Genomic DNA, 10635 nt, shown 5'->3' with positions numbered 1-10635 from the left:
AGGTTCAAAATGTGAAGGACTTACAAATGCTTGAGCGATTACATTTAGACAATGACAATGACAACATTGCTCATTCGGGTAGTGTAGATTATTCCGACATGATTGATAGTGATGATGAGACTTATGATTCAGCTAATCCCGATCATGAAGATTATTTCTAATACATGTAATACTATGTTATTTTGTAATTATGTTTTGTTTATTTTGCATTTATTTCTAAGTACTTCTTGTTTATCTGTGCTTATTGGTTTACTCTTTTTAATTGTAGGTGATTGAACAAAGATGGTGGGCGGTGGGATGAGGAAGCTAACGTCCTTGTACCAAAGGACAAGGACTGCTGCACTGGGGGACAGTAGGAGGAGGAGCAGTCGTAGGAGGGAGTCGTCGCCTGCCGCCTCGTCACGTGAGGAGGAGGAGGAGGAGGAGGAGCAGGTGCCCTAGGAGGACACCAAGGAGGCACAGGAGGACGATGAGGAGGTGTAGGAGGACACACAGGAGGACGACAAGGATGAGGCGATAGCGGGAGGTTCCGCTTCCTCTAGTTCGTCGAGCGTCTACTTGCGAGGTCCCACGAGCCTCCCTCAGCGACCGATACCTCATGAGAGACGCCCGCTGATTCGACCTGAGGGGGAAAAGTAAGTAACTTTAGATGTTATCACTACTTTATATGATATGTTGAAAATCAAAATAGAAATTAATATTTTTTCTTAATCACTTGGGCATGAACTGGATGATTGTGGCGAGTGGAGGTGGTCACACATGCCAAGTCAATGGCATCCTTAATCTTCTGTGCAAGGAGCACTTCCCTGGCCTGGTTGAGTACGCCGGAGTAACGGGGCCAGCCTACTCATTTGACCACTACGCCGCCGCCTCTGATGCTGTAGATCGGGCCCATAGGGTATTCAACAACAAGGCAGAGCGGGTGAAGCAAGAGCTGTGGGTAAGTCTTCCTCGCACTACATTGCTCAATACATTCTTGAAATAACGAATGGATACATCGTGTTTGTATGTAGGATTTCTTTAGATGCTAGGGCAGACATGAGGCCAGGACGGATGCGGTGGCTACCAAATGCTGCAAAAAAAAACTCATCGTGGACATGCATTACAAGGCGCATATCCAGGCCATCGTAACTTACCATGGGACCGTCCTTAGAATGAAGGTCACCAAAAGGGACGCAAGATCCATGACACTGACCTGGGACCAGTACCTGTAGGTAAATATAGAACATTAACACTGATTCCTTTTGAGATTAAGTAGGCTTAATTTCATCTTCTGATATGTCATGTACTTGATGGCCTATAGATGATTCCTTATTGGTGCGCCGTACATCCCCAGTGCTGGGAACAGATGGTGGATAGGTGGTGCTCATGCGAGTGGGAGGAGACACACAACTTATGCCGGGAGCGGCATTTGATGATGCTAGGTGTAGCACACCATCAAGGCAGCCGTAGCCTTAGCGGATACGCAGAAACATGGGTACGCAAATTCATTTATTTATTCTAACGCTCAATTCTGCATGATTTCTAATCATCTTGCATTTTTTCTCATAGTCGGCGTTACATGGTGGCCAGCCTTGCTCCATCTTCAAGGTATTTTCTATGGCCCACAAGGGCAAGGTGACGTCCGACGTCAACTACAACCCAGAGGATGGGCCCGAGGCATACAGCAATGCGACCGTCCACAACCGCCTCAGTGAGTACACATCGATGGCAAGGGAGGTCCACGGGTTAGAGTACGATCCAAGCACCGAGGACCATTATGGAGAAGTCGTCATGAGGGTGGGCTGAGGCAAGAAGCATGGGCGGTACTGGATTGGCGATGGCGCAATCGACTCGGCCGCTACTCCCAGTCTCTCCCAGATTTGAGCAAGCAGCACGAGCAGGAGCCCGGCCATACGACCTCAGCAGGACACTTCACACCACCGGGCGGAGGCACTTGAGGTTATTCCTGGTTTATTCGTCGTTCATTGGTTTTTTTCATACCTTTCCTTTGCATTATTGTAACATTAGGGTGAATATATTGTAGGCCCAGCTGGAACAAGAGAGGAGGATACGGGAGCAGATGTAGGCGAAGATTGAGAGGGTGGAGGCCGAGCAGCGGAGGATGGCAGATATTCTTCAGTACATGCAAAGTCTTGGTGCCACTATGGGTGTAGCTCCACCACCTTCGCTATTCGCTCCACCACCATCTCCACCTCCCCACTATTCTACTCCTGTGAGTATAAATGTTTTAGTTTGTATGTTCATGCTTATGGTCAATCCTAGTGGAGTATGAAAGTTTTATTCATGTATGGTATATATTTATCTTGTTTCACACATGCAATCTCTTCTTCTTTGTGCAGAATCAATCGACGACATCGAACGATCCTCATGCTTCAGCGAATCCTTCACCAAATCAGTGATGATACTTGTGGTTGTTAATGATACTTCTATTTGCAATTGTGGTTGAAGATGATGGAGCACTTGGATTGCTTGTGAAATTATTTGTGATATATTGTGAGACATGTAACGTTTGTGATATATATGTGGTGTTGGTGATATATATGTGATGTTGATGATATATATGTGATGTTGGTGATGTTTGTTATATATATCTTCTGTTTGTTTGGATGGGATGTAAAAAACAAATAAAAAAGACTGTTTTAAGTCACTTTGCCGAGTGCAATGGCCATGACACTCGGCAAAGTGACCATCTGGGAACTACCTGGAAACATTCTTTGCCGAGTGCAATGGCCATTGCACTCGACAAACATCACATGTTTGCCGAGTGCCACTGGCCAGGCACTCAGCATAGGTTGCCACTTTGTCGAGTGTCTTGTCAGCGACACTCGGCAAAGTGGCCACCTTTGCCGAGTGTCTTGTCGGCGACACTCGGCAAAGTGGCCACCTTTGCCGAGTGTCTAAGTCAACGGCGCTCGGCAAATCGGGTACCTTTGCCGAGTGCTTGACCTTGACACTCGGCAAAGCCGCCGTCACGGTGGCACTCGCCATCATGGCTAGTTTTCTTTGCCGAGTGTCGGATTGGCACTCGGCAAAGCCTTTGCCGAGTGCCCGATAAAATGCACTCGTCAAAGAGGTCTTTGCCGATAAACTGTTTACCGAGCGCCCTTTGCTGAGTGTAACACTCGGCAAAGGCTTTGCCGAGTGTATATCGGCCTTTGCCGAGTGCCTCAGGCACTCGGCAAAGAAGTTGAATCTGGTAGTGTGTACTCAAGCATTGTTTGAATGGCGAGAGAATTCAGTAGTCATGAACAATAAATTGTATTAAAGCTTCAGGAAAAGCAAGACCACGGAAAGGATAGAGAACAATAATGACATTCTTTCAGGTTTTACCATCCCACTATCTATTCCTTTTCTGCTTGTAATTGATATCTCTAGACTCTAATTAATTGGTACATAACATATATTCTTTTGTTTACAGCATATGATCTCACAAGCTCAGACCTCAAGCACTACAACATGATTGTCTAATACAATCCTGAAAAATCAAACATGCTTCGGGTTGCGTGCTTAATAAATCTGGTAATGTTCATTTCTTAAATTGAAAGAGAATACCGGGTTATACATCTCTTACTACAAAATAATACTACCGTTTCCCCAACCCTTTAGTAGGTCATTTGTACATGCCTTCAGAAATAATCCAAAGTCCAAACATCAGTTAGTGCATTGCCTTTTTTGTTTATCATTCTGTTGTCTTACAGAGTTTCTAGCTATTGTACAGGCCTCAAATGCGTACCTTCAGTTGAGGGGTAATGATACTAAGATGCGATTTGGGTTTGTTGAAGACATGCCTAGAGATGGTTATCCTATTAAGGCTCCAGATATGTCTTTTATAGTTGGGAAGCTGTTTTTTATACAGATTATAATGCTCCTTTTCCCGGTATGATCTTTTTTTATTATAAACTAATGAAAGTTGAAACCCTTTTCTTTTGTAACATATAAAGTAACTATAATTACTTGGAGAAATATGCTACTATCCCAAAATAATCCATTCCAAATTGTAAGTTATTTTAGCTTTGCCCAACATCAAATTTCTCTAACTTTAACCAAATTTATAGAGAAATGCACATACATCTACAACATTAAACAAGATTCATTAGAACACCATGAAATGTATTTTGATAGTGTATTTATTTGAAATTGTATATGTGAATATAAACTTAGTCAAAGTTACAAAAAGTTTGACTTATGAAAAAACTAAAATGACTTACAAATTGAAATGGACAAAGACACGAAGTATGTGAAATAAGGCCATTGTAGCCCCCTCTATCAGCAGGCCAACACAACAAAACTATGACTCAATTTACTCTCCCTCAATAGTCCATGTCCACACCGCCATAAATAATCCTACAACTGGTTTCTAAACCCTATTCTACTGACATGGTCTGATTTTTGACTAGATCAGACTTGTATCACCTGCCAAGTCACCGGCGCGACCCCCTTCGGGCAGTGCCTGGCACGGCCCGGCTCGTTGCCCATATATACGTGTAAAGCAAGCCAAGCCAACCTATGCCCCACATCCTACAGGCCAAGCCCAGCTATTTCCATCTCCACTTCTCACATCTCCCCTCCCACACTAGTGTAATTGGCGCCGTTCTTCTTGTTGCATGTGCTACCTCTGCTATCGTAGCCTAGGCAATTGGCGCTCCCATGCCCCTTCCAACTAGATACAGATCTAATCTAATGTAGAGCATAACTGGTAAAAAGAGATCGATGCCAGCTAGGCACAACTTGGTGAACACCCAATAGTTGCGTAATGGGTATTCAGGAGGATAAGGATTGGCAGCGGTGGAGTAGACAAGTCAGCTTGGATGAGCATTGCGCACCAATGATGTGCTCAGAGAACGAAGATGTGGTGGGCTAGTGGCGGATCGCATGAAGTGCATGTGGTGGAAAGAGGATTGACTAAAGGAGATGAACTCTAGTTCGTTTTACTCTAATTTTTTGTTGTAAAATAGCACTTGAGTATTCATGAGAACTCCACTCGGAATACATATAAAGATATAAGTAAGTATACGTTGAATATGAACAAAGTCCCTTACACAATGGGGGAATACAAAAAGAGGAACACTAACAAACCAATATATTTCTTTAAAAATGACATACTAACATTGCAGGTCATCCTGAGCAGTTTAGTTTATGAGAAACAACAGAAGCTAAGGGCTATGATGAAAATGGACGGTTTAGGTGATATGGCATATTGGACTATATCCTATTGCTACTTCCTTCTTATATCATTACTTTATATCTTCTTACTGGTTACATTTGGTGCCATTGTTGGTAAGATGATACAACTCACAGTTTTATGAGAAAGGCTCCTTATAGCACAATAAATAAAATTAGCATGACTTTTAAGGTGTTGTGGTTGCACAAAATTGAAAAACAGATTACACTGACTTAATTTTCCTTTTATTTCTCTCGTTAATAATGACTACTTTATTATTTCTACAAATTTTAATTAGTGTACCTTCCAAAGCCCACATCAGGAACCTTATGTGCACTTTTAATCATGTAAATCATTTTTCTTGCAGGTATAAAGTTATTTGCAATGAATAGCTACATGCTACAATTCCTAATCTTTTTATCTACATGAATTTGCAAATTTCATTTGCTTTCCTTATGACAACATACTTTTCTACTACCACAACTGCTAATGGTATGTTTCTACTTGAGTATTCATATTTTTTGTTCAGAAGATGGTTGCAGGAGCATTGTATCTACTCTTGTTAGTTATTACATGGATATGTTTTGTGCAGTAACAGGACATATTTATGTTATTGGGTCTGGCTTTATAGGAGAATATTTGTTCAGGCCTTTTGTCGAAGACACCTCTGTCTCAAGTCTGTGCCCAACTTTCGTCTTGTATATATTCTTATTATTGCTAAGTTTCAGAAACTTCTATTTCTTCTTATGCTTCAGGATGCTTGATTACGTCCATGGAGTTGTTCCCACCTATTTCTTTGTACCGCATAATCTATGAGCTCTCTCCACCTCCATCAGAGGGATTTTTTTCAGGCTTCTCCGGTGTACACTTGGGAGACTTGAGTAATCCAAAAAAATGGAATTTTAGTCCTCCTAATCGTAATGGTACTTGAGTGGCCTATATTTCTTTTCTTGACATTATATTTGGATGAATTTTGTTGCCTCCGAAATGGAATTAGAAAGTTGTTGACAGCTTCTCGCCCCGACGGGAGCTATCAGACCCTTTAGAAGCCATCCACACAACCTCAATAATTTGAAGCTTCAATTGAAATTGACAGGACAGATATTTTGAGAGAGGTGCAACCCAAATATTTCTAGCTATATGTGTTATGTTTTGTTGACCATAGGGCTTAAAAGAGGGACTGCATATACTGTTAAGTGTTAACCACGTCCATAACAGATGCAGCTGTGTGCCCGTAAGTCATCTAGGTATTAGATTTTGGAAGTTTTTGCCTCTTTCGTCATATGGTATTTTTTAGGGTATAATTAATCCATTTCATTATTTGCATTGGTGTCAAGTAATTCCTTATATATAAAGAAATACAATCTATCAATAAAACACTAGCAAGAGCATGAATGGTTATTTTAATCCCTCTAGTAGTCATAGACACATAAAAATATGAATTTTGTGTTATGCTTAACTTGATCTTTTAACATTGACTCCCCCTCCCCAACATATACACACAACCAAACTTGGATGCTGTACATAGTGTGATATTATTTAAACTAAATTTAGGTACCGATGGTATTGTCTGAAATTAATTCTGCATGAATGTCTTTTCTTCACTAAATTTGTTACATTATGATGCAGCTTTCCCACTTTCTTTTCAGAGAGAGATAGTTGATAGATTCTTGCAACAACCAGATACCAGTTATTCAGTCATAATCGATAACATTAGGAAAGTGTACCCTCCAAAAGATGGAAATGCAGAGGTAGTTGCTGTCAAAGGCTTCTCACTTTCTATCCAACGCGGACAAGGTTTTGGACTTGGTTCAAATGGTACTGGAAAAACCTCCCTCATTAGCATGGTATGTATTTCTTTTGCCTTTTATTGACCTTGGGAAGTAGCTTGTTAAATAGAAGTGATTTTTTATTGCTACTTCACACATTACCAACTTTTGTTAACCTAACAACAGCTGACTGGATTTACTAAACCTACATCTGGCACGACTTATATTGATGGAATGGACATACGAACGGACATGAGCGAGATTTATACAAGAATAGGTGTTTGTCCACAATTCAAGTAATTGCAGCTCTTCACACACTATTCTCCTATTTTTCCCCAAAATGTTAGAAAATCCCTTACAAGATTCAAAACTATATATTGCCTTACGGTAATATGGTCTAGTGTGGAATGTTTTTGACTTGTGATCACTGATCACTACTTCTTTTATATTCTCCATGTAGCTTACTATGGGAAACACCGACTGGCCGTGAGCATTTGATGTTCTATGGCAGACTAAAGAGATTGAACGGTGCTGCATTAATTGAGGTACTACCTGTATACAGGGTACCCTCTACTATTTTATTTTGGTATTGTTTCCATGAGTCAAATATACTTCCATTTCCAAGAGTCAGATATACTCTATTTCCAAGCTGAAGCACCATGCAAATAGTTTACATGCATTATCAACTTTATTTGAATATGTATGCTATTTTTATATTTTTTAGAACGTGCTATGCACGTGTTTCATTAAGAGGAGGAGATATGACCCATAGAAGTACAATACAAAATAGATATGATACAGACCAGCATCCTAAGTGCCTAGGAAGACAAAACAAAGAGAAAGAGAAAGAGAGAGAGAGAGAGAAAGAAAAACAGACCCAAACCACACAAGGGCTCAAGCTACACTTGAAACTACCTCTCCTAAAACTGCTATACAACAGACAAACAGATTAACGTGGCTTGCAACCAGCAACCTGCATCCTGACCTCTTTAATATCTTTGTCCAATTGCACTGACTAAAGCAATTGTCCTCTAAACACCTGAGCATTGCGTTTCTTCCCGATCCTCCAAGAGATTAGGATTACTAAGGAATCATTGAGAGTTTAGAAACCATCACTGATAACTTTATCATAGAGGGTTTTGAAAACATCGATGTAATCATCTTAAAAATTAATAAATTTCTTCCTTTATCAAAAAAGGGTTACCATAGAGACAAATTATAGTTTCTTCAAAAGCCGCCGGTAATGCAGCCTAAGAATATCTTGTGTGATGACCCTATTAATGAGTCAGTGATCTGTTTTGAGCTGACCCACAATTTGAAAACTCCAAATTCAAAATGCAAGGTGTTGCTGTCATACATCTGCATATTTGTAACTTCATCATATATCCATAGTTTATAAATGGAAGTTCAAATTGCTCTCTCTTTATCTGAATGAAAAGAGATAGAAGAAGTTCTCATATTCTGGATGGAAACCAAACTAATTGTCCTGGCGTGTATGTAAGTAGGTACTCCCTCCATTATATTCTAGATTATAGAATGCCTTAGCTTTTCTACATACACGGCTGTTGCTATGTACGTAGGTATACATTGTGCCTAGATACACAATAAAAACAATGTATCTAGAAAACCAAAATGTTTTATAATTTGAAACGCAGGGAGTAACAACTAGGAAGTAGTCAATGGCTCAAAGCTTTCTATTTCTTTCTCCAGGCTGCAGAACAATCTCTAAAAGCACTACAGATATTTGATGGTGGTGCTGCTGATATTCTGGTTTCACAATACAGCGGTGGCATGAAACGTCGTCTCAGCGTTGCTATATCCCTAATCGGCGACCCTAAGGTTAAACTTGTTCTGTGCAGCAGTTATCCATGATCAGTGAAATAGACAGTATTTCTTTAGGAGACAGAACAGTATGTATTTTACTCATTTGGTTAAAGGTTATTATAGGTATATTATTTGGAGCATGCATTTTGTAGGTGGTTTACTTGGACGAACCAAGTACAGGATTGGATCCAGCATCAAGGAGTGCCTTATGGAACGCTCTGAAGTTTGCCAAAAAGGACAAAGCCATAATCCTCTCAAGTAAGATTAATTTTCCACACTTGTATTTTCAGACACTAACACACTTCCATATCTGCTACTAATCACAACAGTTTAACTGAGCTTGAAATCATGCATGGAATGTCTTCTTCAACCTTTCAGCGCATTCGTGGAAGAGGCCGAGGCTCTATGCGACCGGATAGGAATAGCCGCGTATGGACGTCTCCGGTGCACCGGAACCTCCAAAGAGGTACACATCACTTGCGCCTCCCAGCTGACTCTGTTTTCGCTTTTCAGAACCAACATTGTAATTGCATATTTGCATGTATGTTCGTTTCTCGCAATTGAAGGCGAAGTACGGAGGCACGTTCGTGTTCACGGTGACGGCGGCGGCGGGCGAAGACGAGGCGGTGGAGCGGCTGGTCCGGTCCATCTCCCCCGCCGCCAAGCGGACGTACCACATCGCCGGGACGCAGAAGTTCGAGCTGCCCAAGCAGGGGGTGAGGATCGCCGAGGTCTTCCGCGCCGTGGAGCAGGCCAAGCGCTCGCTCAACATCGCCGCCTGGGGCCTGGTCGACAGCACGCTGGAGGACGTCTTCATCAAGGTCGATTGCTGAGGAGATCGAGTGCATGAGAAGTGCATGCGCTGCGCGGAGCCGGCCGGGATCGCTCTGAGATCCATTCAGGATTTGGGTTGGACTTGGTCGGCGCCGTGGTGATGCAACGCTTGCGCCGGCCACCCAACTGTGCTTGGGCACATTCGGTTGCTCGATCTGTTCGTTGGTGCAGAGAGAGGAGGCAACGACGCAAGCGGCGTAGGGTACAGCGACAGCGTTCCTGCCATGGGATCGCCACCAGAAGCGTGCAGCGGCTTGCGGATACGCTTCTGCAACCCAACTGAAGACTGCTTTTCCTTTTTTTTAACGCAAAATTGTTTTTCCTTCCATCTGTATGATATATATATATACTAACAACTTTAGAATTGATAATAATAATGTATCCCTGATATATTAGGTCAGTTTGATCTCCTGTGATTAAGGATTTCTTAGTTTTTTGGGCTTCCGGCAATTAAGGATGGACAAGTTTTTGTTTTCTCTATCTACGCCACTGAAGCTGGGATGCATGTATATTGTTTTTTTTAATTAGGAACGCAAGTATACTTGTGTGTGTGTGTGTCTGTGTTAGTTTTTAAGTTCGGTTTAACTCATTTTTGCTAGAACAATTAGTTAGAGTTGAACTTAATTTTAGTCAATCTATTACTATTACTAGGAGTGTAGGACTAAAGTTTAGATGACTAGCGATTAGTCCAGTGCATCAAATATAGGTTACGAGAACAACCCACCTAAAAGGTGCACATTTTACAAAATGGCAAGGGGCCATGTCCATCGCAAACTCAATTGTTAATACCCATTTCAGTAAATACCATATCTTTTTTTTGGATAGGATTTCCAAACATTGATGTTGAGTAGAGCACCCTACTATTAATTCTGACCATGCACAATAGCAAAATCCACCCACCCCTATAGAATTAATGCCACCGCATCCTTGCTGGGCAGTGTGATATCCTGCTGCGGTTTCCCGAAATTGACCTTTCTTCGGAGCAAAGGAAGGAGGCTCTGATCCGCTATCGCTAGGGGCAAAACCATCTTTTGCACGTGGAAG

General features: G+C 41.6%; 1 long non-coding RNA gene and 1 pseudogene across 1 annotated transcript; both read left to right on the top strand.

Moving 5' to 3' along the window:
- The first annotated feature begins 503 nt into the window (after positions 1–503).
- On the top strand, positions 504–2511 carry LOC136466828 (uncharacterized). Its single transcript, XR_010761468.1, has 6 exons — positions 504–940; positions 1014–1214; positions 1304–1477; positions 1552–1941; positions 2027–2215; positions 2343–2511. It is a non-coding gene; the product is annotated as an uncharacterized lncRNA (long non-coding RNA).
- A 981-nt stretch (positions 2512–3492) lies between these two features.
- LOC136465309 (ABC transporter A family member 7-like) lies at positions 3493–9908 on the top strand (annotated as a pseudogene).
- Positions 9909–10635: the final 727 nt, after the last annotated feature.

This window comes from Miscanthus floridulus, chromosome 7, assembly GCF_019320115.1.
Source record: "Miscanthus floridulus cultivar M001 chromosome 7, ASM1932011v1, whole genome shotgun sequence".
Lineage (NCBI taxonomy): Eukaryota > Viridiplantae > Streptophyta > Magnoliopsida > Poales > Poaceae > Miscanthus > Miscanthus floridulus.
This window is presented reverse-complemented; position numbering and strand designations above follow the sequence as displayed.